Raw genomic sequence first — 26,367 nt, 5'->3', positions numbered from 1 at the left:
CCACCTGGGCTTTGATTATAGAAGGGGGGTCATCCTAATCCCAAATCCATCTAGACCTGTAGACAGGGGTCTAGAGGCTGTGTGCTGATCTGAAGACAAGATAGTCTTGGTTTGTTTGGTTTTACCTTCTCTATTGGACCTCTTGCACTTTAGAAGCATGATACTTTCGTTGTAAGCCCACCCACAAATGATTGTGGTTACATACCCATAGCTTTAGATTTTGGTTGAACGTCTTTGCCACACTATAAAAAAATAAACCAGGCACAGACAGTATATCAAAGAGGCATCCAGCAGTCAGGGCACCCCGGCCTGAGCTGAGGGCTTAGCCATGCATACAGTATCTCCAGAATGTGGCTTATTGATTTTAGTGTGGGATTTCAGCTGCTCTTTATGAAGTGGTTAGATTTATCCCTGCCCTCTTGGAGGAAATTTCCTCAGCATTGACATATCGCATTCGTGCCATAAAACCGACAAGAAACTGCTTGAGATTTAACTGTTTTATTCAGGGCACCTCTTTCATGAGAATTTAATTAATTTTTTTTTATTTAACCTTTATTTAACTAGGCAAGTCAGTTCAGAACAAATTCTTATTTACATTGACGGCCAAACCCGGACAACGCTGGGCCAATTGTGCACCGCCCTATGGGACACCCAATCATGGCCAGATGTTACACCGGAAGTTTTAGCCTTGGAGTATCTAGATCCTTGAAAAATACTGGTTGTTTATCAAAGTCAGACGGGGAGATCAACTATGATAATTGGGCGTGAGAGTGAATAACAATCATCCAAGTGCATCCAGGGGGTGAAGAATTTATCATTGACAGATACCAGGGCAGTCACTCTTTCAGGGCAAATCTAGCACTCTGTAGAAAAACCACATAATGCATACTGCTGTTGCGAAAACATTTATTTTCCTGTTCATTTCAGGAAAAAAGCAGTAGGGTGCCAGTGCTTAGGACTTTCACACCTTGTTGGTGGTACGAAAGGAAGTTTGTATACCAAAAGCTTTGCGTCCAGCTGTTTGCAAACATGTCTTTGTATAGTTGACAAATGTCTTAGTAGGTTACACTGTGAATGTTCTTTGCTTGTGGTTTTCTCAGGGCAGAGCCCTGAGAAGCCCACAGCTGTGTTAATTACATTGGTATTAACGGTCTATTAGCATTGTAAATGTGTATAACAGTACATCGATGGTAGGCATTAGTCTGGGTCGCCTCATTTTTATGCCATTATAGCCATTAAAGCTAGTGCCTGAGCTATCTTTGGGCAATATTAGCCATCTTGTCTGTACAGTATGTCCCCTCATATTGGAGTGCCCATCTGTGGGACACATGGCACTCTCTTGGGCAACTCTCTTGGGCCAGGATCTCGGCCCTGGCAGAGATCCCAATGATTCCGAAGGGACTCAGAGATCTTGCTGAAAAGCCCCCCATTGTTCTTCTTTTGCCCCAAGTCTCTCAAACACAGTTCAACAACCAGCAGCTGCACACACCTGGCACCCAATTCACAGACAATGCAGATTTTGGAGGGGGAATTGGCAGGGGAGGGGGGTACTACGCTGCTCAGGTTACACAGAAAACATACACCACAGTGGAACTCCCCCTCCAATCCTCCACCCCCTATCCTCTGCAGTCAAAAACATGTCCTCCCACACATCTCTCATGCCTAACCCCCCTCCCCTTGTTCCCACTTTCTACCCCCCTTGTCTTTGTTTGGCTGGTATCCCTGGTGGATTGAGCCTGAGGCTGCCAGGCCTCTGTGTTTCTGTTGCTGTAGTAAACAGTATTGATTAACATAGAAATACCCAAAGCAGAATAATAGCACAAGTGGTTTTTAGATAAAGGGACAGACAGGGTGGAGGTGTGGGGCAATGTGCAGCCATGTCAAAGAGAGATTCATTGTTGATATGAATTGTAATTTAAATTCCTTTCATTTATTGAGTGTATTCAAGGACATTTGTTTGCTACGTGGCACTTTGTGGTCGTCTTGGCCTGGGATTATTATTCCCTTCGTTTGTACTGTGAATAGGCAGCAGAGAGAAGGCTGATATCATGTCCAGATCGATTGATCAGAAGTTAAGAGCGTAGTCTGCGTGACAGACATAGGCAGTCTAGAGTAACTTGGTATCGTGCACCTTTCCAAACAGTTTGAATAGATACATTTTTTTCTAATAATTGTCTTAGTCAGTTTAGAACTCCCCTATTTATACAAACATTTTTTTTGTTGCTAAAACATCACCTGTGACTGAAGATAGAAGATATATAGGTAGGGGTTGTTTTCAGAACAGTCCCAGTAGTTATTTTGTTTTGTCCACAACTGACTTCCCTCAGCTTCTGTTACTGTATGTTAAACCATTAAAAAATATATATTATTATAATTTTTTGTTGTTGAAATATAACCTTTATTTAACTAAGCAAGTCAGTTAAGAACAAATTCTTATTTACAATGACGGCCTACACCGGCCAGACCCGGATGACGCTGGGCCAATTGTGTGCCGCCCTTTGGGACTCCGGTTGTGATACAGCCTGGATATTGACAAATATTGCAAAATAATTATCAAATATTCATAAAACCTTAAATGTGTGACTCCAATGTTCTATGTAAGCATTGTCTCCCCAGAGTACATTTAATGTAAGTGCTGGGGACATGCAGTAATACTGCCCAGTTTGATAGGTAAAAAACTACTCACAGTCACATGGGCTTAAAGCTTTAAGTATGCTGTGAGGGTGCTGGAATGTGAGCTTGACTTAGCTTCACCTATTGTCCTTAATGCTCAAGGGACACACTCTTGAGGGTTTGTGAAATTCGACCAAGGCAATGTGTCATAAGATAGAGGTTCTACTTTCCTCTTTGGTCTGGACTCTATTGTAATAGATATGATAATGTTTCGTCATAGAACAATGCAACTCCCAACCTTCTTCTCTGAATGCTCTCTCTGAACATACCCTTAAACCATATCCTTGTCTTGAGGAATGAGTCTTTGCTAACTCCTTTTGTTCTTGGGGTTATGTCAAGATACCAGTTTAACCAATGACTTACTTTCAATTTGGAATATGCTATCAGATTCGCAGAAAGTCTCCAAGACAAATTTGTGAGGAGTATGTTTTTTGTGTCTTTTTACCAAATTTCTTGGCTCAAATTGCAATAATAAAAAAATCCCCCTGAAAGAAAGAGCTTTTGTGTGCAAATTAACTGCTTTTTTGCACAATGGGCTCATTGCAGGTTTGAACTTCATGAATATTCTTTATCTGAATATAGCCCCGGCAGTGGTTTTCCTCAGTCCTGCTCTCCGGAGGCAGTTTTTCAAATAAACATTAGGAAACCAGCGGAACTCAAAGAGCTGGCCCAGTTTTTGCATGGTTTTCGATATTGTCAGCCAAACCAAACTAAGAATTCTATTCAGCAAGGGTACTTTGAGTTGTCAAGAACCCCAGTGGAAAGAAGCTATGACACTAACCATGCTACCTTGCTTCTTAGACGCTAGCTGGCTCCATTTTAAACCCTTGACAGATTGACTCTTAGTGCAGGGCCTAAGCAGAGACAGGTGAATACGAGAAGCCAATTGGTGAAACACATGATGCTTTTTCTGGCACCATGCCAAATTCCTGCCACCAGCAGCTCTCATCCCAAACTTTCACATGTGCCTCACCTAATTAAAATGATTCCCGGATGAGTATGTAATGGCAGCTTTGGCAAAATGACAGATAGGCATAAAGGCTGTGCATATGTACATAAATATTCATGTTTACACTGGCTCTTTGAGGAAAAGCGTCTGTTTCTGTATTTGTCCTCTTTCACTTTCGTACTGTCCTTACCATTGACAAAATTATTTGTGTTATGGTGTTTAGTGGGTGGCCCCTTAGGATTAATGGTGTGAAGGTACCTTCATTGGAATGTGACTGAGGGAAACTTAGCATCTGATATAGCTTAGTGACAGTATGTTTGGGGATAGGGTGTCAATTTATGAGATGTTCCATCAGTTTCTTTGGTGTCAGAGATGGAATTGGTCTGTTACAGGAAATGCTGCTTATAGTACATTAATTTCTGTCATCTGTAGAATGGCTTGTCTCAAAGTGACCACTTTGTCAGCATAGTGAATCGATTTTCCAAAGGAAAGAAAAACATTTGACATCCACCATGGTCAGATGCAAATGGGCCAAAGTGTTCCATAGTTCAATATCTGCAATAGCTTTGCTTGTTCAAAATAACTTTTATCCTTCTAGGCCATGATATTTGCTGTTAAGAAAGCACCTTATCAGAATAACTCTGGAATAGTGGAATAGTGCAATAAAAATCCTTAAACACTGGAAAGAGCTTTTGTAGAGGATCCACCCACCCTGATTCAGTTGGTGTGAGATCAAAGTTCACGCTGTGGTCACTTTTCGGAGTTTTGTCAAGAGGCGAAGTGGTTCCCAGGGCTTTCTCTGGATTTGGCAGTGTCTTCATGCAGTTCTATGGATTGCACTTGCATGCCATGCAACAATGAGCAGAAAGTAAAAACAGCCACACCGTGGTGGTTATGTGTTAAGGTTGCCCTATGGCTACTTGACTAGCACACGTGCTGAGGCAGAGGGCAATGAGCATTGCGATGACAAAGGGCAAAATTAGGCTAAACAACTTTGTTTTCTGTGTTCCTATACCCTCAGGAGGCTCATAGGGTAATTATTGAAGGACTGGCTGGATGGACGTTCTATGAGTTTCAGGGCATTTATTCATCCACCGTGTCATTGGCCCAGACACCCATGGGGCAGACCTCTTTGTTTAAGTGTGTCTCAAGGGGATCATGAGAGAGGGGACAGAGATGGGGGGGGACTACGTGTTGATGATCAAATAATGGAAGTAATCCAGAATATTACTGCACTCAGCAATTTGTTTGCATTATCTATAGAAGTCTGTCACTAAAATCTGTGTGAGCATGTGTTTTCCATTTAGCATTTAGTGATATTTAGCTAGACGCGTTGATGAATGTGGGACAATGAACCCTCTTATCCTTCCAGTACAGCTGATTTTCCAAGGAGAACCGGAATCGTATATCTTATAATAAAATATGCATTAATTCATCCCACTCATCCTTGTGAAGTCATTTTAAAAAGACGAGCAGAAATACCATGATGCTTGGAGTGAAACAGACGCATAATGACAAAAAGGAAGCAAAGGAAAGAACGTAATAGGATGAGGAAAATAATTTCCTCTTTTCAGAATTTTGCCTCGCACACACACAGTCTCTCAGATGCAAATGATTAATTGAAAATCACAACACAGTTTCAGTAGCCAACTGCTTTCGGCAGCCAACCCTGGTTTCTCTGGGTTAGTCAGTTCAGAGCTCGTCCACAAACCTTCACTGATAATGTTTCCCAGTGTATTTCCAATTCCATTATGGAGTCCATGTCACTAAATGTTAGCTTTTAGAGAAGACTTTATGTAACCACATTAGTAACCACTTTAGTTTATGACAGGCTCTGTAATGTGTCATTTAGTGTGGTGAAATTTATGTCGAGACAACTGTTCTGGGGTGCTTCAGAGTGTCAGTGCACAAAACTACTACAAAACTCAGCCAGTTTGGAGTAAACTTGAGGGGACATTTGCTCTCCAAGTGTGTCTGTTTTTCTCGAGTTCCATTTAAGTTTAACGTCGTTTGAAGGGTCCAGGAAATGTGATAATAAACTGAGGCAGTCTGTGTTACCAGATTAGACCTAGAAACAGAGGAGTAGCCTGGCAGTGACACATGGATTTTGTTTAGCAGATGGAATTTAAAATATACTTGAGCACAAAGTTGCTTATGGATCTGAGGCACTTCTCTGTGGTACTTTTTGAAAACCAGTAATGTGGAAGTTGTAATGTGACCCAAGGCTCAACTCAGGTTTAAACCCTGAAACGTATCTTGCAGGAGATATGTACACCTGAAATTTGTCATAAGAACTCTGCTTATGTCCTAAATACATCATGGTACATTCAATGGCATATTTTAGAATGCAGAGACCAATAATATGTTGTCATCAAACACCTTGTACCCATTTGTCTTTAGCAATGCAAGCACTCCCTGCTTGGAAATACAATGCTTACAATCAGAACTGACAAAACAGCTGTTTGGTGTATATGACCTCTGTGTATTTTTTAATTTGGAATGAAAATAGAACACATGCTGCTTTAACAGCATAAGTAAAAAATATGTTTGCTCTTTTTTGGATTTAGAGGAGAGAGCAGCTCCTTGTAACTTATCTTGAGTTTCCTCCCAGCTGTCTCCCAGATTTCATATCTGGCTCGTCCTTCCTGACAACAGGACTTGAAGGGAGGTCTTGTTTTTCTGTGGCGGGTCACTGTGGGACTTTAGCAGTTAATTACACACTAAAGTCCGCCTTGTCAAACTCATAAACAGCGAGTAAAATGGTCGCAATATAGAGACCCCTGATACAGTTGAAGTCGCAAGTTTACATACACCTTAGCCAAATACATTTAAACTCAGTTTTTCACAATTCCTGACATTTAATCCTAGTAAAAATTCCCTTTCTTAGGTCAGTTAGGATCAGCAAGTTATTTTAAGAATGTGAAATGTCAGAATAATAGTATAGAGAATTATTTATTTCAGTTTTTATTTCTTTCATCACATTCCCAGTGGGTCAGAAGTTTACACTCAATTAGTATTTGGTAGCATTGCCTTTAAATTGTTTAACTTGGGTCAAATGTATTGGGTAGCCTTCCACAAGCTTCCTACAATAAGTTGGGTGAATTTTGGCCCATTCCTCCTGACAGAGCTAGTGTAACTGAGTCAGGTTAGTTAGCCTCCTTGCTCGCACATACTTTTTCAGTTCTGCCCACATATTTTCTATGGGATTGAGGTCAGGGCTTTGTGATGGCCACTCCTGTACTTTGACTTTGTTGTCCTTAAGCCATTTTTCCACAACTTCAATATATCCACATAATTTTCCTGCTTCATGATGCCATCTATTTTGTGAAGTGCACCTCTCCCATCTGCAGTAAAGCACCCCCACAACATGATGCTGCCACCCCTGTGTTTCACGGTTGGGATGGTGTTCTTCGGCTTGCAAGCCTCCCCCTGTTTCTTCCAAACATAACAATGGTCATTATGGCCAAACAGTTCTATTTTAGTTTCATCAGACCAGAGGACATTTTTCTTTTTTATGGCTGTTTTGGAGCAGTGGCTTCTTCCTTGCTGAGTGGCCTTTCAGGTTATGTCAATATAGGACTCGTTTTACTGTGGATATAGATATTTTGTACCTGTTTCCTCCTGCATATTCACATGGTCCTTTGCTGTTGTTCTGGGATTGATTTGCATCAAAGTTTAATCTCTAGGTACCTTGGTCCCAGGTGTTTATACATTTGTTTGTAAGATGAACGTGCCTCCTCAAGGATGAACCAGACTTGTGGAGGTCAACAAAACATTTTCTGAGGTCTTGGCTGATTTCTTTTGATTTTCCCGTGATGTCAAGCAAAGAGGCACTGAGTTTGAAGGTAGGCCTTGAAATACATCCACAGATACACCTCCAATTGACTCAAATTATGTTCAGAAGCTTCTAAAGCCATGACATAATTTTCTGGAATTATCCAAGCTTTTTAAAGGCACAGTCAACTTAGTGTATGTAAACTTCTGACCCACTGGAATTGTGATACAGTGAATTATAAGGGAAATAATCTGTCTGTTAACAATTGTTGGAAAAATTACTTGCGTCATGCACAAAGTAGATGTCCTCCCCGACTTGCCAAAAATATAGTTTGTTCACAAGAAATTTGTGGAGTGGTTGAAAAACGAGTTTTAATGACTCCAACCTAAGTGTATGTAAACTACCGACTTCAGCTGTACATGTAGCCTACATTCAATAAGAGGTTGGCATGTCTACTTATCACTCTGTGATTAGCCATTGAGCAAAAACTGGTTGAATCGACCTAGTTTCCACGTCATTTAAACAAAGATATTACATTTGATAACGTTGAATCAACATGGAAAACTGTTTGGATTTGCAAAAAGTCGTCAACTTAATACTTCTTGACGCTACCCATCCCTGTCGCGGGATCATTTTCGTCAGCAACCGCTGAATAGCATTGCGCAACAGTCAAATAATGTTACAAAAAAAATTCATATTCATGAAATCACAAGTGCAATATTGCAAAACACAGCTTAGCCTTTTGTTAATCCATCTGTCGTCTCAGATTTTGAAATGATGCTTTACAGCAAAAGCAATCCAAGCGTTTGTGTAACTCTATCGATAGCCTAGCATAGCATTATGTACACTTAGCATCAGGAAGCTTTGTCACGAAAATCAGAAAACCAATCAAATTAACCATTTACCTTTGATGATCTTCGGATGTTTTCACTCACGAGACTCCCAGTTACACAACAAATGTTATTTTTGTTCCATAAAGATTCATTTATACCCAAAATACCTCTGTTTGTTTGTCGCGTTATGTTCAGAAATCCACAGGAAAGAGCGGTCATGACAACGCACACGGAAGTTCAAAATAGTCTTCATAATGTCCACAGAAACATGTCAAACGTTTTTTATAATCATTCCTCAGGTAGTTTAAAAAAATATATATATTCGATAATATATCAACCGAGTGTGTAGGTTTTTCAATAACAGCGGGAGGAACAATGGCAGCTTTACTCTGTAGCACAAAAACTCACTCTGAGAGCCCCCACCTATCCACTTACGCAATGTGATCTTTCACGCTCATTTTTCAAAATAAAAGCCTGAAACTATGTCTAAAGAGTGTTGACACCTTAGGGAAGCCAGAGAAAAAGGAATCTAGTTGATATCCCTTTAAATGGAGGATAGGCATGCATAGGAACAGAAGGGTTTCAAAATAAGAGGCACTTCCTGATTGGATTTTCCTCAGGGTTTCGCCTGCAATATCAGTTCTGTTATACTCACAGACAATATTTTGACAGTTTTGGAAACTTTAGAGTGTTTTCTATACTAATCTGTCAATTATACGCATATTCTATCTGGTCCTGAGAAATAGGCCGTTTACTTTGGGACATTATTTTTCCAAACATAAAAATAGTGCCCCCTAGCTTCAAGAGGTTTTAAGGGAATTTTGTATTTTTCCACCCAACTTTTAAACTAAAACCAATGACATTGTGAAATGTTTTGTTGATTTCATTTTGAATTCACATTAGGTAGTGAACGTTATTTAATAAGACCTCACTGAAATGAAAATGGATGGGCCTCCCTTCACCAAAATATATTTGACTTAAACCCTCCCTGGACACTTAAAAGAAAAGTAACCCTTCCCTATACACAAAATATACTGAACAAAAATATAAACGTAACATTTAAAGTGTTGGTCCCATGTTTCATGAGCTTAAATAAAAAAATACCTGCATTTTTTCATATGCACAAAAAGCTTATTTCTCTCAAATTCTGTGCACAAATTTGTTTACATCCCTGTTAGTGAACATTTCTCCTTTGCCAAGATAATCCATCCACCTGACAGGTGTGGCATATCAAGAAGATGATTAAACAGCATCATTACACAAGTGCACTTTGTGCTGGGGACAATAAAAGGCCACTCTAAAATGTGTGGTTTTGTCACACAACACAATTCCATAGATGTCTCAAGTTTTGAGGGAGCATGCAATTGAGATACTGACTGCAGGAATGCCCACCAGAGCTGTTGCCAGAGAATTTAATGTTAATTTCTCTACCATAAGTCAGCTCCGTCGTTTTAGAGAATTTGGCAGTACATCCGACCGGCCTCACAACTGCAGACCACGTGTAACCACGCCAGCCCAGGACATCCACATCCGTCTTCTTCAACTGTGGGATTGTCTTTGACCAGCCACCCAGACAGCTGATGAAACTGATGAGTATGTTCTGTCTGTAATAAAGTGCTTTTGTGGGGGGAAACAAATTCTGATTGGCTGGGCCTGACTCCCCAGTGGGTGGACCTATGCCCTCCCAGGCTCACCCATGGCTGTGCCCCTGTTCAGTCAAGTGAAATTCATAGATTAGTGCCTAATGAATTTATTTCAATTGACTGATTTCCTTGAACTGTAACTCAGTCAAATTGTTGAAATTGTTGCATGTTGCGTTTGTATTTTTGCTCAGTATAAAACATAATTTGCAAATAAATTCATAAAAAATCCTACAATGTGATTTTCTGGATTTTTTTTCTCATTTTGTCTGTCACAGTTGAAGTGTACCTCTGATGAAAATGACAGGCCTCTCATCTTTTTAAGTGGGAGAACTTGCACAATTGGTGGCTGACTAAATACTTTTTTGCCCCACTGTATATGTGTTCATCTTATCATATTTCTCCAACAGCAAATCAGTGTGTCTTGTTTGCAATGAAACTGTCCCTGTTTGCAAATAATAAAATCTGAGACATCATTAGGAATCTGAGCATGGTACTTTCAAAAGTTAGATCTACCTTTCCACCCTAGACAGAGTAGGCCTACCAACGCAGAACAGTTAAGCTTTAACTGCTTGCTACTCTTCTTCCCTGGTTTAACTCAACGAGAGAAGATGGCCACGGAGGAGATGGCTGACATTTTACGTGCTCCTAACCGATTGTGTTTTTATGTTTGTTTTTTTGCGTTGTTTGTAACTTTTCTTAAACTTATTTTGTACACAATGGTGCTGCTACCGTCTCTTATGACCAAAAATAACTTCTGGACATCAGAACAGCGATTACTCACCACAAACTGGCAGAAGCTTTTTTTTTCTTTAACGAGTCTGACGAGCTCGACGTGAACGACATACTGCTTTCCCGGGAACAGGCCAAAATCCCCGTAATTTGTGTGAAGAGACGACAGAGAAACGGAGAAACGGAGGACAGAGGTCGAACTGCCTTCTGAGAATTCATAGGCAATCGAATAAACCCCCTGTGCCTTCCGTTCTACTAGCTAACATGCAATCATTGGAAAATTAAATCGACGACCTATGAGGAAGATTAAACTACCAACGGAACATTTAAAAACTGTAATATGTTATGGTTCACGGAGTCGTGGCTGAATGACAAAATTATCAACATACAGCTGGCTGGCTGTACGCTGTATCGGCATAATAGAACAGCTGCGTCTGGTAAGACAAGGGGTGGCGGACTATTCATATATGTAAAAAAACAGCTGGTGCACGATATCTAAGGAAGTATCGAGGATTTGCTCGCCTGAGGTAAGAGTATCTCATGATAAGCTGTAGACCACACTATCTACCGAGAGTTTTCATCTGTATTTTTCGTAGCTGTCTACATACCACAGACCGATGCTGGCACTAAGACCAAACTCAAGGAGCTGTATTCCGCCATAGGCAAATAGGAAAACGCTCATCCAGAGGCGGTGCTCCTAGTGGCCGTGGACTTTAATGCAAGGAAACTTAAATCTGTTATACCACATTTCTATCAGCATGTTAAATGTGCATCCAGAGGGAAAGAAACTCTAGACCACCTTTACGCCACACACAGAGACGCATACAAAGCTCTCCCTCACCCTCCATTTGGCATATTTGACCATAATTCTATCCTCCTTATTCCTGCTTACAAGCAAAAATTAATGCAGGAAGCACCATTGACTCTGTCAATAAATAAGTGGTCAGATGAAGCAGATGCTACAGGACTGTTTTGCTAGCACAGACTGGAATATGTTCTGGGATTCTTCCTATGGCATTGAGGAGTACACCACATCAGTCATTGGCTTCATCAATAACAGCATCAATGACGTCGTCCCCACAATGACCAAACGTACATACCCCAACCAAAAGCCATGGATTACAGGCAACATCCGCACTGAGCTAAAGGCTAGAGCTGCTGCTTTCAAGGAGCAAGACTCTAACCTGGAAGTTTATAAGAAGTCCTGCAATGCCCTCTGACGAACTATCAAACAGGCAAAGTGTCAATACAGGACTAAGATCGAATCGTACTACACCGGCTCCGACGCTCTTCGGATGTGGCAGGGCTTGCAAACCATTACCTACTACAAAGGGAAGCACAGCCGAGAGCTGCCCAGTGACACAAGCCTACCAGACGAGCTAAACTACTTCTATGCTCGCAGGGAGGCAAATAACACTGAAACATGCATGAGAGCACCAGCTGTTCCGAACGACTGTGTGATCACGCTCTCTGCAGCCGATGTAAGTAAGACCTTTAAACAGGTCAACATTCACAAGGATGCAGGGCCAGACGGATTACCAGGATGTGTACTGCGAGCATGCGCTGACCAACTGGCAAGTGTCTCTATCTGTCTGAGTCTGTAATACCAACATGTTTTAAGCAGACCACCATAGTCCCCGTGTCCAAGAACAGTAAGGTAACCTGCCTAAATGACTACCGACCCGTAGCACTCACGTCTGTAGCCATGAAGTGTTTTGAAATGATGGTCATGTCTCACATCAACACCATTATCCCAGAAACCCTAGACCCACTCCAATGTGCATACCGCCCTAACAGATCCACAGATGATGCAATCTCTACTGCACTCCACACTGCCCTTTCCCACCTGGTCAAAAGGAACACCATTGTGAGAATGCTATTCATTGACTACAACTCAGCGTTCAACACCATAGTGCCCTCAAAGCTCATCAATAAGCTAAGGACCCTGGGACTAAACACCTCCCTTTGCAAATGGATCCTGGACTTCCTGACGGGCCACCCCTGGGTGGTAAGGGTAGGTAACAACACATCCGCCACACTGATCCTCAACACAGGGGCCCCTCAGGGGTGCGTTCTCTGTCCCCTCCTGTACCCCTGGAGTTCACTCATGACTGCACGGCCAGGCACTACTCCAACACCATCATTAAGTATGCCGATGACACAACAGTGGTAAGCCTGATCATAGACAACGACGAGACAGCCTATAGGGAGGAGGTCAGAGACCTGGCCGTGTGGTGCCAGGACAACAACCTCTCCCTCAATGTGATCAAGACAAAGGAGATGATTGTAGACTACAGGAAAAAGAGGACTGAGAACACCCCCATTCTCATTGACGGGGCTGGAGCAGGTTGAGAGGTCCAAACACACCAAGACAGTCGTGAAGAGGGCACGACAAAACCTTTTCCCGATCAGGAGACTGAAAAGATTTGGCATGGGTCCCTAGATCCTGAAAAGGTTCTACAGCTGCACCATCAAGAGCATCCTGACCCTAAAATTGTCAAGGACTCCAGCCACCCTAGTCATAAGCGGTACCGGAGCGCCAAGTCTAGGTCCAAGAGGCTTCTAAACAGCTTTTTCCACCAAGCCATAAGACTCCTGAACATCTAATCAAGTGGCTACCCAGACTAATTGCATTGCCCCCCACCCTCTTTTATGCCTCTGTTACGCTCTGTTGTTATCTATGCAGAGTCACTTAAATAACTCTACCAGCATGTACACATATTACCTCACTTACCTCGACTAACCGGTGGCCCCGCACATTGACTCTGTACCGGTAGCCCCTTTATATAGTCTCACTATTCTTATTTTACTGCTGTTCTTTAACTACTTGTTACTTTTATTTCTTATTCCTATTTTTGTAACTACATTGTTGGTTAGGGGCTTTAAGTAAGCATTTCACTGTAAGGTCTACACCTGTTGAATTCGGCGCATGAAACTAATAAAATGTGATTTGATTTGACAAGTGTTTCCCTAAAAGGCGACTGGGTTTAAACATCTTCTGTTAACACTGATAGTGAATAGCTTAATCAATTTATAGTGACAGAAGTCTATTTTTTGTCTCCTCAGCTATAGAAGATTGTAGCTCAGCCTCTGAATGTCAAATAAACAAAATAATGATATTCCCATATGCATCTGAATCAAGTCTTTCCCATTTATTTTACAGCATGTATCTAGCATAAAGTGTAGTGGACCAAAGTGTTGTTATTCATCACTTTATATAATCAGATCCGTTTTCTTTTCTTTAAAATCTTAAGCTTTTTGCCATTTAAAAAAACAAATGGTAGACCTATGGCATACTCTCTCATAACCGCTTAATTTGAGTCTTGTTTTTAACTCCGTAGCCCTTCACTGACATGGAGGTGTGGTATTTAAAGAGTACATGGTGGGTGGAGGAATTTACTGACAAATCTATGTACAGTTGAAGTCGGAAGTTTACATACACTTAGATTGGAATCATTAAAACTTGTTTTTCAACCACTCCATACATTTCTTGTTAACATACTATAGTTTTTGCAAGTTGGTTAGAACATCTACTTTGTGCATGACACAAGTAATTTTTCCAGTGGGTCAGAAGTTTACATACACTAAATTGACTGTGCCTTTAAACAGCTTGGAAAATTCCAGAAAATTATGTCATGGTTTTAGAAGCTTGTGAAAGGCTAATTTACATAGTTTAAGTCAATTGGAGGTGTCTCTGTGGATGTATTTCAAGGCCTACCTTCAAACTCAGTGCCTCTTTGCTTGACATCATGGGAAAATCAAAAGAAATCAGCCAAGACCTCAGAAATGTTTTTGTAGACCTCCACAAGTTTGGTTCATTCTTGGGAGCAATTTCCAAACGCCTGAATGTGCCACTTTCATCTGTCCAAACAATAGAACGCAAGTATAAACACCATGGGACCACATAGCCATCACACCGATCAGGAAGGAGACACCTTCTGTCTCCTAGAGATGAATGTACTTTGGTGCTAAAAGTGCAAATCAATCCCAGAACAACAGCAAAGGACTTTGTGAAGATGCTGGGGGAAACAGGTACAAAGTATCTATATCCACAGTAAAATGAGTCCTATATAGACATAACCTGACAGGGCTCAGCAAGGAAGAAACCACTGCTCCAAAACCGCCATAAAAAAGCCAGTCTACGGTTTGCAATTCCACATGGGGACAAAGATCGTACTTTTTGGAGAAATGTCCTCTGGTCTGATGAAACAAAAATAGAACTGTTTGGCCATAATGACCATTGTTATGTTTGGAGTAAAAATGCGGATGCTTGCAAGGTGAAGAACACCATCCCAACTGGGAATCACCGGGGTGGCAGCATCATGTTGTGGGGGAGCTTTGCTGCAGGAGGTGCACTTCACAAAATGGATGGCATCATGAGGACGAAAAATTACGTGTATATATTGAAGAAACATCTCAAGACATCAGTCAGGAAGTTAAAGCTTGGTCGCAAATGGGTCTTCCAAATGGATAATGACCCAAAAGCTTACTTCCAAAGTTGTGGCAAAATGGCTTAAGGACAACAAAGTCAAGGTATTGGAGTGGCCATCACAAAGCTCTGACCGCCATCCTATAGAACATTTGTGGGCAGAACTGAAAAAGTGTGTGCGAGCAAGGAAGCCTACAAACCTGACTCAGTTACACCAGCTTTGTCAGGAGGAATGGGCCAAAATTCACCCAACTTATTTTGGGAAGCTTGTGGAAGGCTACCCAAAACGTTTGACCAAAGTTAAACCATTTAAAGGCAATGCTACCAAATACTAATTGAGTGTGTGTAAACTTCTGACCCACTGGGAATGTGATGAAAGAAATGAAAGCTGAAATAAATAATTCTCTCTACTATTATTCTGACATTTCACGTTCTTAAAATACATTCTTAAAATACATTCTAAGTAACCTAAGACAGGGAATTTTTACTAGGATTAAATGTCAGAAATGGTGAAAAACTGAGTTTAAATGTATTTGGCTAAGGTGTATGTAAACTTCCGACCTGAACTGTATATAGAAGGCTATAGCCTAATTTCATCTGTCAAACATGTAGGCCTACCTATTATTTCTTAAATAGGAAGAAATAGGCTCCAACACAAAGCCCTCTTGTTGTTAGTAAAGTCAAATTAAATTGAAAAAGGTTTAAATGAATTATGCCTACTGGAATTTGCCTACTTTCAGCACCATGAGCTGTCAATTTAAGATTGATTGTGCATCGGCTGCTGCTTCAAGTTCCAGCACCACAGTGTAAGAATCTGGCTTATTGTGAGGTCAATAACTGATAAATATAACACGTGCAAGAAACATTATAGTAGTAGCAAGTTGACCTCTGGTCCTCCTTCTCATCTTCGCGCTCTCCTTCTCAAACTGAACAGAACATAGGCTATAGGCTAGTCCGCACACAAGGTGGTGAATTTTTTCGGACTAGGCCTAATCAAACCGTAGGCTTATACAGCACAGCCATTGGTTAGGCAGCACACAAAAATGTTTTTGATGAGCAAGAGCAGAGCAGGCCGGGGCTCATGGTTGGAACATCCATTGCAGTGTGTAATGCAGCCTAGTTGTGTTTACACCATCCCAGCAGCTAACTTAGAAATATAACTTTGCTCAGTGCTTCTCCGAGCATGCACTTAGTAGCTTATACCCTATAGGTGCACTTGATATTGGGTACCCAGTGGAGATTCAGAGACGAGGGGCAGCATCGAGCACACATCGATATACACTGAGTATACCGAATATATGGAACACCGGATTCACCTGGTCAGTCTATGTGATGGAAAGAGCAGGTGTTCTTAATGTTTTGGAAACTCAGTGTATACCCTAATCAGCAACTAATTCTTAAACACTGAGAAATATTGAAATTTCATCAATTACAAATGACATGACCCTCCCCTGGACTAGATTTTAAAAATACTGAGTCCTCCCCTTGACTGAAATTGAAAAAACATGACCCTCCCCCATTTTCCTCCAGGTAACCATTCTGTCAATTTTGATCCATCCCTTAGTTGACAAGTCAACCAAAATGAAATAAAAATGAAGACTTTGAAATTATGTCTATGCCCAATGGGTAGTGCCTGTTGCTGTTGCAGTTTGTCTAAATGTGGATGACGTATTAGTACTGTATGTCCTACGTGTATATTTTGAGCTTGGTCACACAAGTCATGCCCTCTTTGTTAGTATAGAGAATGTTATCAGTTAAAGCATCTTGTAATAATGTTAAAAAAAAGAAAAATGATCATGTGGACTCTTAATGATGAATACATGGAACGAAGGCTACGCCTACTCCCTGGTATCTTGTGGTTTGTCTGTTGATATATCGCCCACTCAGCAGCACCGCAGCAGTGGTTTGTTTAAGTGAAGCCACTCTTGCTGGTTATCATATTTATGGTTGATATATGTAACCCCTCACCCTTTCAGCTTTTACTCCCATCTTAGTGAAAACATAGCCCACAAAGCTCTCTCTGTTCCTTGTGAGGAATAAATAAAAAAACATGCCTAGGAGAAACTGTCTTTAGTTAAAAAATATTCCTTGGCTCCTGGCTCTTATGTCTCTGGTGTCTTTTCTGATTGAGTGGTCAGTAGCTTTGGCCGACTGCACACTGTCTTGTCATGCCTTATGTAGATAAATCATTTTGTTGAGTTTCGTTTGGTCAGTGGGCCACTGCCAAGGTTTCTCTCTGTACCTATAAATTCGCTGACAATGTCCTATTTGAACAGTGATGTGTATTCATGGATGCCAAGGGAAACAAGGCTTCCCAACCAAATGTACCAATAAAACAAATTGTCTCTCTGTGTTTCATAATTTTAAATTCGCAAGAGGCTGAATGTATCTCACGAGGAAGCATCTGAGCGAGCGAAACAGTGCCCCTCTGTTTCTCTACGTGTAGGTCGTATCTGATGCTGTCTGGTCCAAACGACTATGACATTGTTGCCCCCTGTAGCATTGAAGGCAAGGGAAGCCAGCGAATATCTGGCCTCCCTTGACAAAAAAAGTATTTAAAATGTACCTATCAGCAATGAGCTTAACTGAGCGAGCTCAACTGTGAATGGTCCTGGTGCACCAAAAGAAAGTGTCAAGGGATGTCAGTTTGGATTTGGCATCGCTCCTATCAAATCCCATTGAGAGCATACATCATTGACAGAAAAAGTTGAATTGTTCAATCTCGTTGTGTTTTTGTCTTCCGGTGGCTAGCTAATTGGCCCTTTTCTACATTAGTCATGGATGGAGATAGGGATTTGGACTTGTAGTTTTAGTTGATTCTCCGTACTGGCCAATGATTATAACAGCGATTCTGAACCAACCATTAATTAATACATTATTGTGCCTCTGGCCTGAGAGTATGAAAGTTCAATATGTAGCTAGATGTAGAAGGCAAATGTTAACTAGCTTAACGTTGCCCATGATTGGAAGTTAGGCTAGCGAGCAAGCATTTTAGCCAGGTAGCCTAGGACAAAAAAAAATACAAGCGTGTACTGTATGACAGAGTGATAGACCGTTTCATCAACAGGAAAGAGAGTAGGATGGCATTGGTGTTTCTCTACAAATAAGGCTAGTCTACATGTTTTTCTACTTGCACGAACGCACACACACACACACACATGCACAGAAATCAGAACCATGGACAGCCACATCATATTTAGCTTACTTTGATTGTGCTAAATAGTTTTTGGTATCTTTTAGTTGTCACTGTATTAGACTAAGCAGAGGTGATTTAATGATATTGAAATGTTGAAGTTGAAATTGTGCTGGAATAGGTTAGGCAAATCCTGTTTTCTTTGCGACTTGTGGTAACTCTTTGTAGTTCTAAATCAATGGTTGTTTAGTGGTCCGAAAATGTGGGAAACATTAACTTGCTTGTCCATGCTGTAGGTCAGGTAACTGTCTGTTACTATACATGCAATATGCTTTGTGGACATCACCGGACAGAGGTTGCTATCCGGTTTTGTGATATAACAAAGGTGTGGTTGAATTTATTTAGCCACTGTATTTTCTTATTGTCTCTGCCTTTAGGCCTATATATCATGGTCACAAGGCATATGAATTAACAGGTTATAGAGCAAACAATGCGATTATCACAACACATAGGTTGTAATATATAATATAGGTTGCTTGGCTTCCCCAGTGATTTCACCCATGCACCGCTACTGTATTTGAATTCAGCTGCGTTTAACCACTTATTCTATAGGCATGGTTAGAATGCTGCCTGATGCAAACCCTATCACAGAATATTGTTGTTATTGTGGATCCCACGAAATTACTGATAAGCAGCAAACTCCCCTTAACTGCACACCATCTCTGCTGTGTGTTAAGCGGTCCGTAGCCCTTCATCTGAAATGAATTTCCTCCCATTAAATGTTCTCATAAACGTTGTTTATATGCACATATTCATTAGGACAAAGACAGACCTGTCAGACAGAATGTGTCCTTTTTGTTGTGATTGCTGGTGGGAAGAAATATTAGCTCAAAGTGTCATCCAACATTGCCTTTTATTACTTTTTTGTAATTCTTGGATAAAAATACCCATTGTCCTCGTAAACCTTGAAATATATGAATCTGCCACTGACATTCAAGATTTATCATTGGGAAATTATTATGCTGTGTTTCTGGTTCCTGTGAGGTTCCTTCAGATCAAGTTTCACTTCTAATAAGGTTATTGATTACACAGCAGGGTCAAGCCACATCTTGGCATTGGTTTGTTCAGAAGTCATGAACTGGAATGGAGGTCATTATTGTCACATTACTCACCAATAAGTCACCAATCAAGTACAGTATTTGTCTGCCCTCAAGCCAATACTTCATTATGATTCACTTTGCAATCCAAGAACTATAAGATAATCACTCCTTGAGTTGTATGAATAATAGGGTAGGTAGCTGTTCCTTCATCTGATTGTTGATTTATAGTCCTAGTGTGCTAGTTCAGAGTGCTTATCTTTGAAAGGGGTTACAGGGGGTTACAAGTCTATGGATGGCAATTCTCTAGATTAGTATTGAGGAGAGGGATTAGAGGTGAGTTGCCCCATATGGTCATTCTTATCTAATATGTAGCAATATTGATATAAACAGACCCCTCCCAAGTTCCATGATTATTAGCCACTTAATTATTGATGTTTCCTGAAGTGCTGCTCAGTCAGCCTCCGCTAATCCCAGTCACGTAAGGACCCTTAAGTGTAACCTACATAGTCCACTGGGCTCAACTTTGTCCATTAGCAGAGGTAGCTAGCTATGTATGTTTGCTTACAAAATGAAGTAAGGCTAAGACTCTTTCACCCCAACCAGGGGCAACTGGTTTACAACTGTTGTATATCCAATGGAGAGTGCCAGCAGGTCTGTTAGAAAGCAGCTGACTCAGCACTTCCCCCTGCAGCGCTGGAGGAGTCATGGCACAGCGGGCTCTCCACTCCTACTGACTGGCATCTGCTCTCCCAGCGGACACCAGGAACTGTGATATTGACAAGCACATACAAACACACAAACACCGGGCACAGGGAGAACACCTAAGTAGCCAATTATAGTGAGGAGGGAAACAGACCGGTCAATGTCTTACTGAGATAGATACCACACCACTGAGGGGAGCTCTGTTGTTACTCAGGAAGGAAGGGTTATTTTTGGCATCTTTGGGTAGCTAAATCACCCCCTCAAACAGATTAATTGAATTCATTGGACTGTCTCTCTTCAATGGCAATTCATCTTTGTAGTGTCATTTTGTTGGCTGCTAAGCTCCGTCAAAGTTTCATTAAATAGCTTTATTTGGTCATTGCCTGCTTGGAACTTGCTATAAACCACCTTTTCCCCATCAGTTTTAGGGGCATTATTGGATTAAATATCTGTTGTCCTCGAAGGTTGAGGCCATTTGATGCCTTGAAGCGTTCTCTGCTGAGTTATCATTCTCATTATTCCTTTATGTCTTTATTTTCTTTATTTCACCACCCAACTGTAGTATCATTTAGGAAACACAAGTGACATAATAGCAATTGAGCTTGGAGAGAGGATGTTAGGTACAACTACTATAACTCAATCTTCTGCTTTTAGGGTACAATACTATCAAATCACATCACAAAATTCCATACCAATGACCCAAGCCTTTACCCATGACCAGGGTTCTAAAGTGCGATGAAATATTTTGTTGTGTGACCTGCAGTTTTAATTTGGGAGCACCAGTGAGACCCCCAAAATATCCAATGTACACTGCGTGAAACCCAGCAGTGTTGCAGTTCTTGACACAGTCAAACTGGTGCGCCTGGAACCTACTACCATACCCTGTTCAAAGGCACTTAAATATTTTGTCTTGCCCATTCACCCTCTAGCACACATACACAATCCATGTCTCAATTGTCTGAAGGCTTAAAATCCTTCTTTAACCCGTCTCCTCCCTTTCATCTAAACTGATTGAAGTGGATTTAACAGGTGACATAAATAATTGATCATAGCTTTCACCTGGATTCACTTGGTCAGTCTGTCATGGAAAGAGCAGGTTTTCTTACTGTTTTGTACACTCAGTGTATATTTTTGTAATGATAATTGTTGTAATGATAAGGCTTTGCTCTACTGTTGTTTACCGAGCTCAGATTTGTTAGCGTCATGCTTGCACCATTACTACAGCAAAAACTGCTTGTTTCTAGTCCAAACAGTTCAAAAGATCAAGGCCTGATTGTTTTAATGATGCATCATTCCTACAACGGCTGATAATATTAGGTTGTTAAGCAATATGAAATATAGAGGAAAAAATGACAGAAAGCGTAGAATTGATTGAACATGAAATGGATTTCAATATTATTGAATTATAGGGCTATAGGCTAATGTAGCCTACTGTATTTATATTTTAATGCAGTCATCGGTTTTTATTTGAAGCATCTTTTAATCCTTCTCTTGTTTGGAAAAGTAGCTGCTGCTTTTGCAACAGCTAATGGGGATCCTAATATAATACCAAATACCAAAATAATTGCACAGACATTGACAACTTTGTATTTGTAGTCATCTTCATTCTAATGTTACCTGCGGTCACAGATAGACAGACAAACATCTTGATTCTATGTTTAGCTGAGATATTCTGGGCAAATAAGCATCTAATGACGCACTTAGCTGTTCTACAAGTGGTCTGAGGGTTTTCATGGGCAACTTTAGTAACACCACTGCTGAAATTGTTTTATTTAGAGCCCATGACTCTTAAATACATTTTTATAAGGGTGTATTTTGTGATAGATCCATCTCTTGTCTTGCTCAACAGTGACTAACTTCCTGATGAAAACATTGGGCATACAAAAAAAGCATACCATAGGACCCCACATTACAACGCTTTGAGCCATTCAGTAGTAGTATAAAGGAATTTACCCAAATGCTCAGCTGTGGAGAAAAATGAATGCTAGTGGGGAAGTATATTGGCTACTCTTCGATTTTCCCATATCAATGACTTTCCAGCTTGTTCTCTGGCTCGCCTCCAGTTCAGCAGGGCATCGACTGGGGCTGACAGTGGAATTGATGGGACAAAAATGAATTGGCAAGGCATCACAGAAACACTTCCTTGAATCAGTGCCCACTTTGCCTTGCCTCCAAAAGCTCCAACGCAGAACACTTCTACTTTAATATATTTTTTTCCTGAAATGAGCATTCCACTTTTATCGTGCTGACTCAGTTGTATACTCTAGACTATGTGTACTACGTTTGCATATAATGTTCAGTTTTGTTCATACTGCACATTTTTTGGATGAAAGGGCTCGACTGGTCTAGACTTCAGGCTAAGAGAGTTAGCATATCACAGGGACTGCCTTGGATTGCTTCCTAATTGAATAACTTAATTTGGTGATAAAAGCCTCAAACATCTAAGAATATTTCATTATGCAGAAATTGCTCTGATTTGATAAAACTGAAAGGAGCATGGGAAAAAACATAAAAGAATGTAGATCCATTGCGCTGCAGAGCTATTTTTGCGATATTATCATTGATAATAATAATAATAATACTTGTCATAGTTTCCAGGAACCCCCCATTGTCTCATGTCGGTATTAATCCGTATGATAACTCACAAACGCTCAAGGGATTTCTAAATAGAAGTTTGGCTATAATATCCTATCCTAACATTCAAAAATGTTACCAAGGTGACATTGTCCACTGAAGCCCCTTCCATCCTAAAAAGAGTCAGATAATGTTAACAAAAACCATAAACCTGTAGCTAACTTAGAACAAAAGTATTCACTACCTAATTATACATCTAGCTAAGGCATTTTGTGGCTGTAGAATCTGTATTTATGAACATTTAAATGTACACACACATTAGCTAGCTGGCTAGTGTCTGCTTGCTGAACCAGTCTCAAATCAATCCATATGAAATGAAAGGGATGCTAACAACTCCAGTTCACACACTCAATGCTGAATACTCCCTCTGGCTAGTTATAGATACATTCTGATTCTTAGAATAGTCCCAATATTTGGTGATGTGCATCAACAACCTGGCAAACTATCTACCATAATGGCTATTCAAACAAGCTAGCACTAGGCTGCTAGCTGGAGCAAGTTTGCTCAGCTGATCGAGCATGGTTTGCCGTAGTGAGTGATTTTTTGAGTTTGGAACTAATGCAGGGGTCTCCATCAGGTCGATCGCATGCCACCTGTAGCTAACAGCCCACCTATGAGTAGGTCGCCAAACAATTACCGAAAGTAGGCCTGTATGCAATGTTCCATCGCAAAATGTCATAAACAAATATCACAAGTATTCGAAACCACAAGCTCCCAGCTACTATCCTAGCTACTAAAATATAAAACAACATTTGGGAAAAAATCTCACATTTTATAGGGCCCCCCTTAGAATTGTTTATGAACCATTATTTTACCAAGTATATTGACAGAACACACACTGCACAAATGACGCCATCTGAAGTCGGACAATGGGAACCCCAAATAAAGACATTGCTGTTGCTCTATGATGAAGAACAGTCGCTTAGTTATTCTTAAGGTCGACTAGGCCCACAGATGAAGGGGATAGTTGTGTATCTTTGAACTTGACGTTTCAAAGAGACGATAAAGCTCCTTAAATATCAAATCCTCCCCTTCCTCTCCCCTGATATTAGACACTGTTAAAAGATCACGAGTGAATCAAAGTGGTGTGTTGGTGTGCATACTGATTATCTGGTGCAATTGCTTGTGCTGAAGTGATTCATATACCAGCTTCAGTGCACACCTAAAAAGGAGCCCTTTCCCTCTTGAGAATTTTGGGATAGTGGCCCAAAGCTATTACGTCCAATAATTCAATCTTGCTGCTATCTCTCTGATTCAGAATGCAGAATACACATTTCAGTTGAATGTATTCAGTTGTACAACTGACTAGGTATCCCCCTTTCCCTTTAGAGCAGGACTTGCAGACCGGGAATCGGATCCTGACTTTTTCTCAGTTACCCATTCTTCCCATCATCACAATGATTGACAAAATCACACACTGTTAATTACACAGATAGCCTTTGGGTGCTTGTTGAGGATATGTTGAGTTAGATAAAAGCACTTCCCTCCAAATACATTGTGCTTTGCCTCCCCAAAGGCAATGTAGTGTAATCCTTCAAAAGTCTAACTCTTCAAACCAAAGACAGGCCACTTTAAAAGGCACTAGCTGTAAGTGTAAATCTGAAGAATAATAGGACCCGTACACTCAAACCAGGCTTCCTTTTCTTGCCACAGGGAACATAGACATTATGGATTACACCTTTAAACTGAGAGACTGATTAGTTAATGAGTTCAGTAGTATTGAATAGTGTTAATAAAGACTATCCCTTATCCTATGACAGCATAATGACATATTCAAACAGACCAGCAGCTATGCATTGTCTACAAAACAGTAGGCTACATAAAGTTGCTCTTAAATCCAAGTTATAATAATAATAATAATAATACATTTAATTTGTAAAGCTTTTCTCACATCCAAGATGCAATTTAAAAAATAAATAATAATAAAAACAATCCAAAACACAGAACATAGAACACAGACAACAATCACAGGTGTCGTCAGATCCGGAGGACATGAGACCAGAATTAGGACAGAGAATCTGCAGCGCTAATAGTGTCTGGAAGTGCGTTCCATGGCGCGGCTATTATGGATTAAGCAAAAGGCATATCCAGTTAAAAGCACCATAGCACCTGCTGTTGACATCCCAGTGGGGGACATTAACCAAGCCGGTTTCCGTGACCCAAACTTCTGCAGAGAAACCTCTGAACAGATCCCTCTGAATGAGGGGGAAAGGAAGTGCAGGATTTATTATGGGCACAGGTGTGGCTGGTGTGGGAGAGCGAAATAAAAACTTGAGAGAGAGAGAGAACAGTGTCAGTCAGTGTGTGGTCCATTGCCTCTCCTCTACTTTCTCACCGTTGTTCCCCCTCTGCCCACCTCCACCCCCACTCCACCACTTTCCATTAAATCACTTGACAAATGGCCAGGCGACAGGTGTCAATAGGAGAGTTCTCTGTCCCCAGCTGCGCCTGTCTTTAGCTTGGGAGTCTGAGAGATGTTCCCATTGTTGCAGCTGCCCATGTCAGTGTGAACCCCACCTCTCTATCTATCCCAGGACTACCTCGTCCTCTCTCCCTTCGCAGCGTGACATGGGCCACCCAGCGGACTGGAGCGGCAGCCATAATAGTAGCATCGTTCTAGGTATTGGCATGGTGCTTAGTCAATACAACATAGTCTGGAGCTGTTGATATTATTTCCGCCACAGTGGATTTAGTTCCAGTCACAGGTTTAGATGTACAAAAGATATGAAAAGGAAAGCGCTTAACATTTTGATATGAAAGTCTGTGACTTGGAGTTATAAAAACAGTCTGTCATTGAGCTTGACATTGTCTGACTGGTAGTGGATTAATTTGAGGTAAAGGAGGCTGTATTTTTGCTCCTGGAGTTGAGACTCTGTTTCAAGGGGGAACATGGGCAATTTCTTGTGAAAACAGAAGTGGTTGTAGGACTTCCAAGTCCTGTCGTTTAGTACTAGGTTGTTTGAGGCTGCTGTAAACAGTGCTTAGGGCGGAATGGGAGCAAAGAGTGCAATACACTGAGGGGTACGAGGAGAAAACCAACAGTTGTTTTTTAACTTTCACCTTTGGCACTTGCTGGTGGGGAGAGAGACTTGGGATTGGTAGGCTGCTGAAACAGCTCCAGGCAGCAGGATTCACACAAACCTTTCCAGTGCCAAACCAAAATTTTAAATACTGAATTCTCCTGTCGAGCTTGACCTACTATTTCAGTCCAAATCAAGCCATTCCGAGCCCACACAGGCCCTGTCTCCCAAAACATTGTTTGGTGGTTTGGGGCTGTATACCTCTAAAACTGCCAATCTTAATTTAAACACGGAAAGAACTCACCTACTCACTGCGTGTTCATAATCCTCAAGACCAGGCTTATCCAAAGCCCCATTAAAGAATTCCTGTAAAAGGCAAGATTAGAATTCAGACTAGCCCATGCTCTCATTAGCTGACAGCTGGGAGTTTGAGAATGGGGGGGTTTGGGGGTACTAGTCCCCCCCACCCCCTCATTAACGCTATGGTGCACCTGTGATCAATCTGCTATTCTCTTTGAGGTCATTAAACCCTTGTGGCGGGGTTCATAGAACTGGAGATATGCTGCTGGTTGATCCTCGTTTCGGGTGTGTCTCTGACCGGGTGACAGCGTCCTGACGTCTGATCGATAGGATAAAAGGACGGGTGTATGCAGATTGGTCTTTGTTGTGTGACTGGTAGAAGCAGGCTGAGAGTTCTACCAGCACAAGAGGGATTGGTTGGTTGATGTAGCAGCACACACACAGGCC

The 26,367-nt window shown here is 41.1% G+C and overlaps 1 protein-coding gene across 2 annotated transcripts in view; it reads left to right on the top strand.

Moving 5' to 3' along the window:
* Positions 1 to 26,367, top strand: part of mcama (melanoma cell adhesion molecule a) — a 60,450-nt gene that overhangs the window by 6,634 nt on the left and 27,449 nt on the right. The window lies entirely within an intron of this gene.

Source organism: Oncorhynchus tshawytscha, linkage group LG09 (assembly GCF_018296145.1).
Source record: "Oncorhynchus tshawytscha isolate Ot180627B linkage group LG09, Otsh_v2.0, whole genome shotgun sequence".
In the NCBI taxonomy this organism is placed as follows: domain Eukaryota; kingdom Metazoa; phylum Chordata; class Actinopteri; order Salmoniformes; family Salmonidae; genus Oncorhynchus; species Oncorhynchus tshawytscha.
The sequence above is the reverse complement of the archived record's forward strand: the minus strand, read 5'-3'. Positions and strand labels throughout refer to the sequence as shown.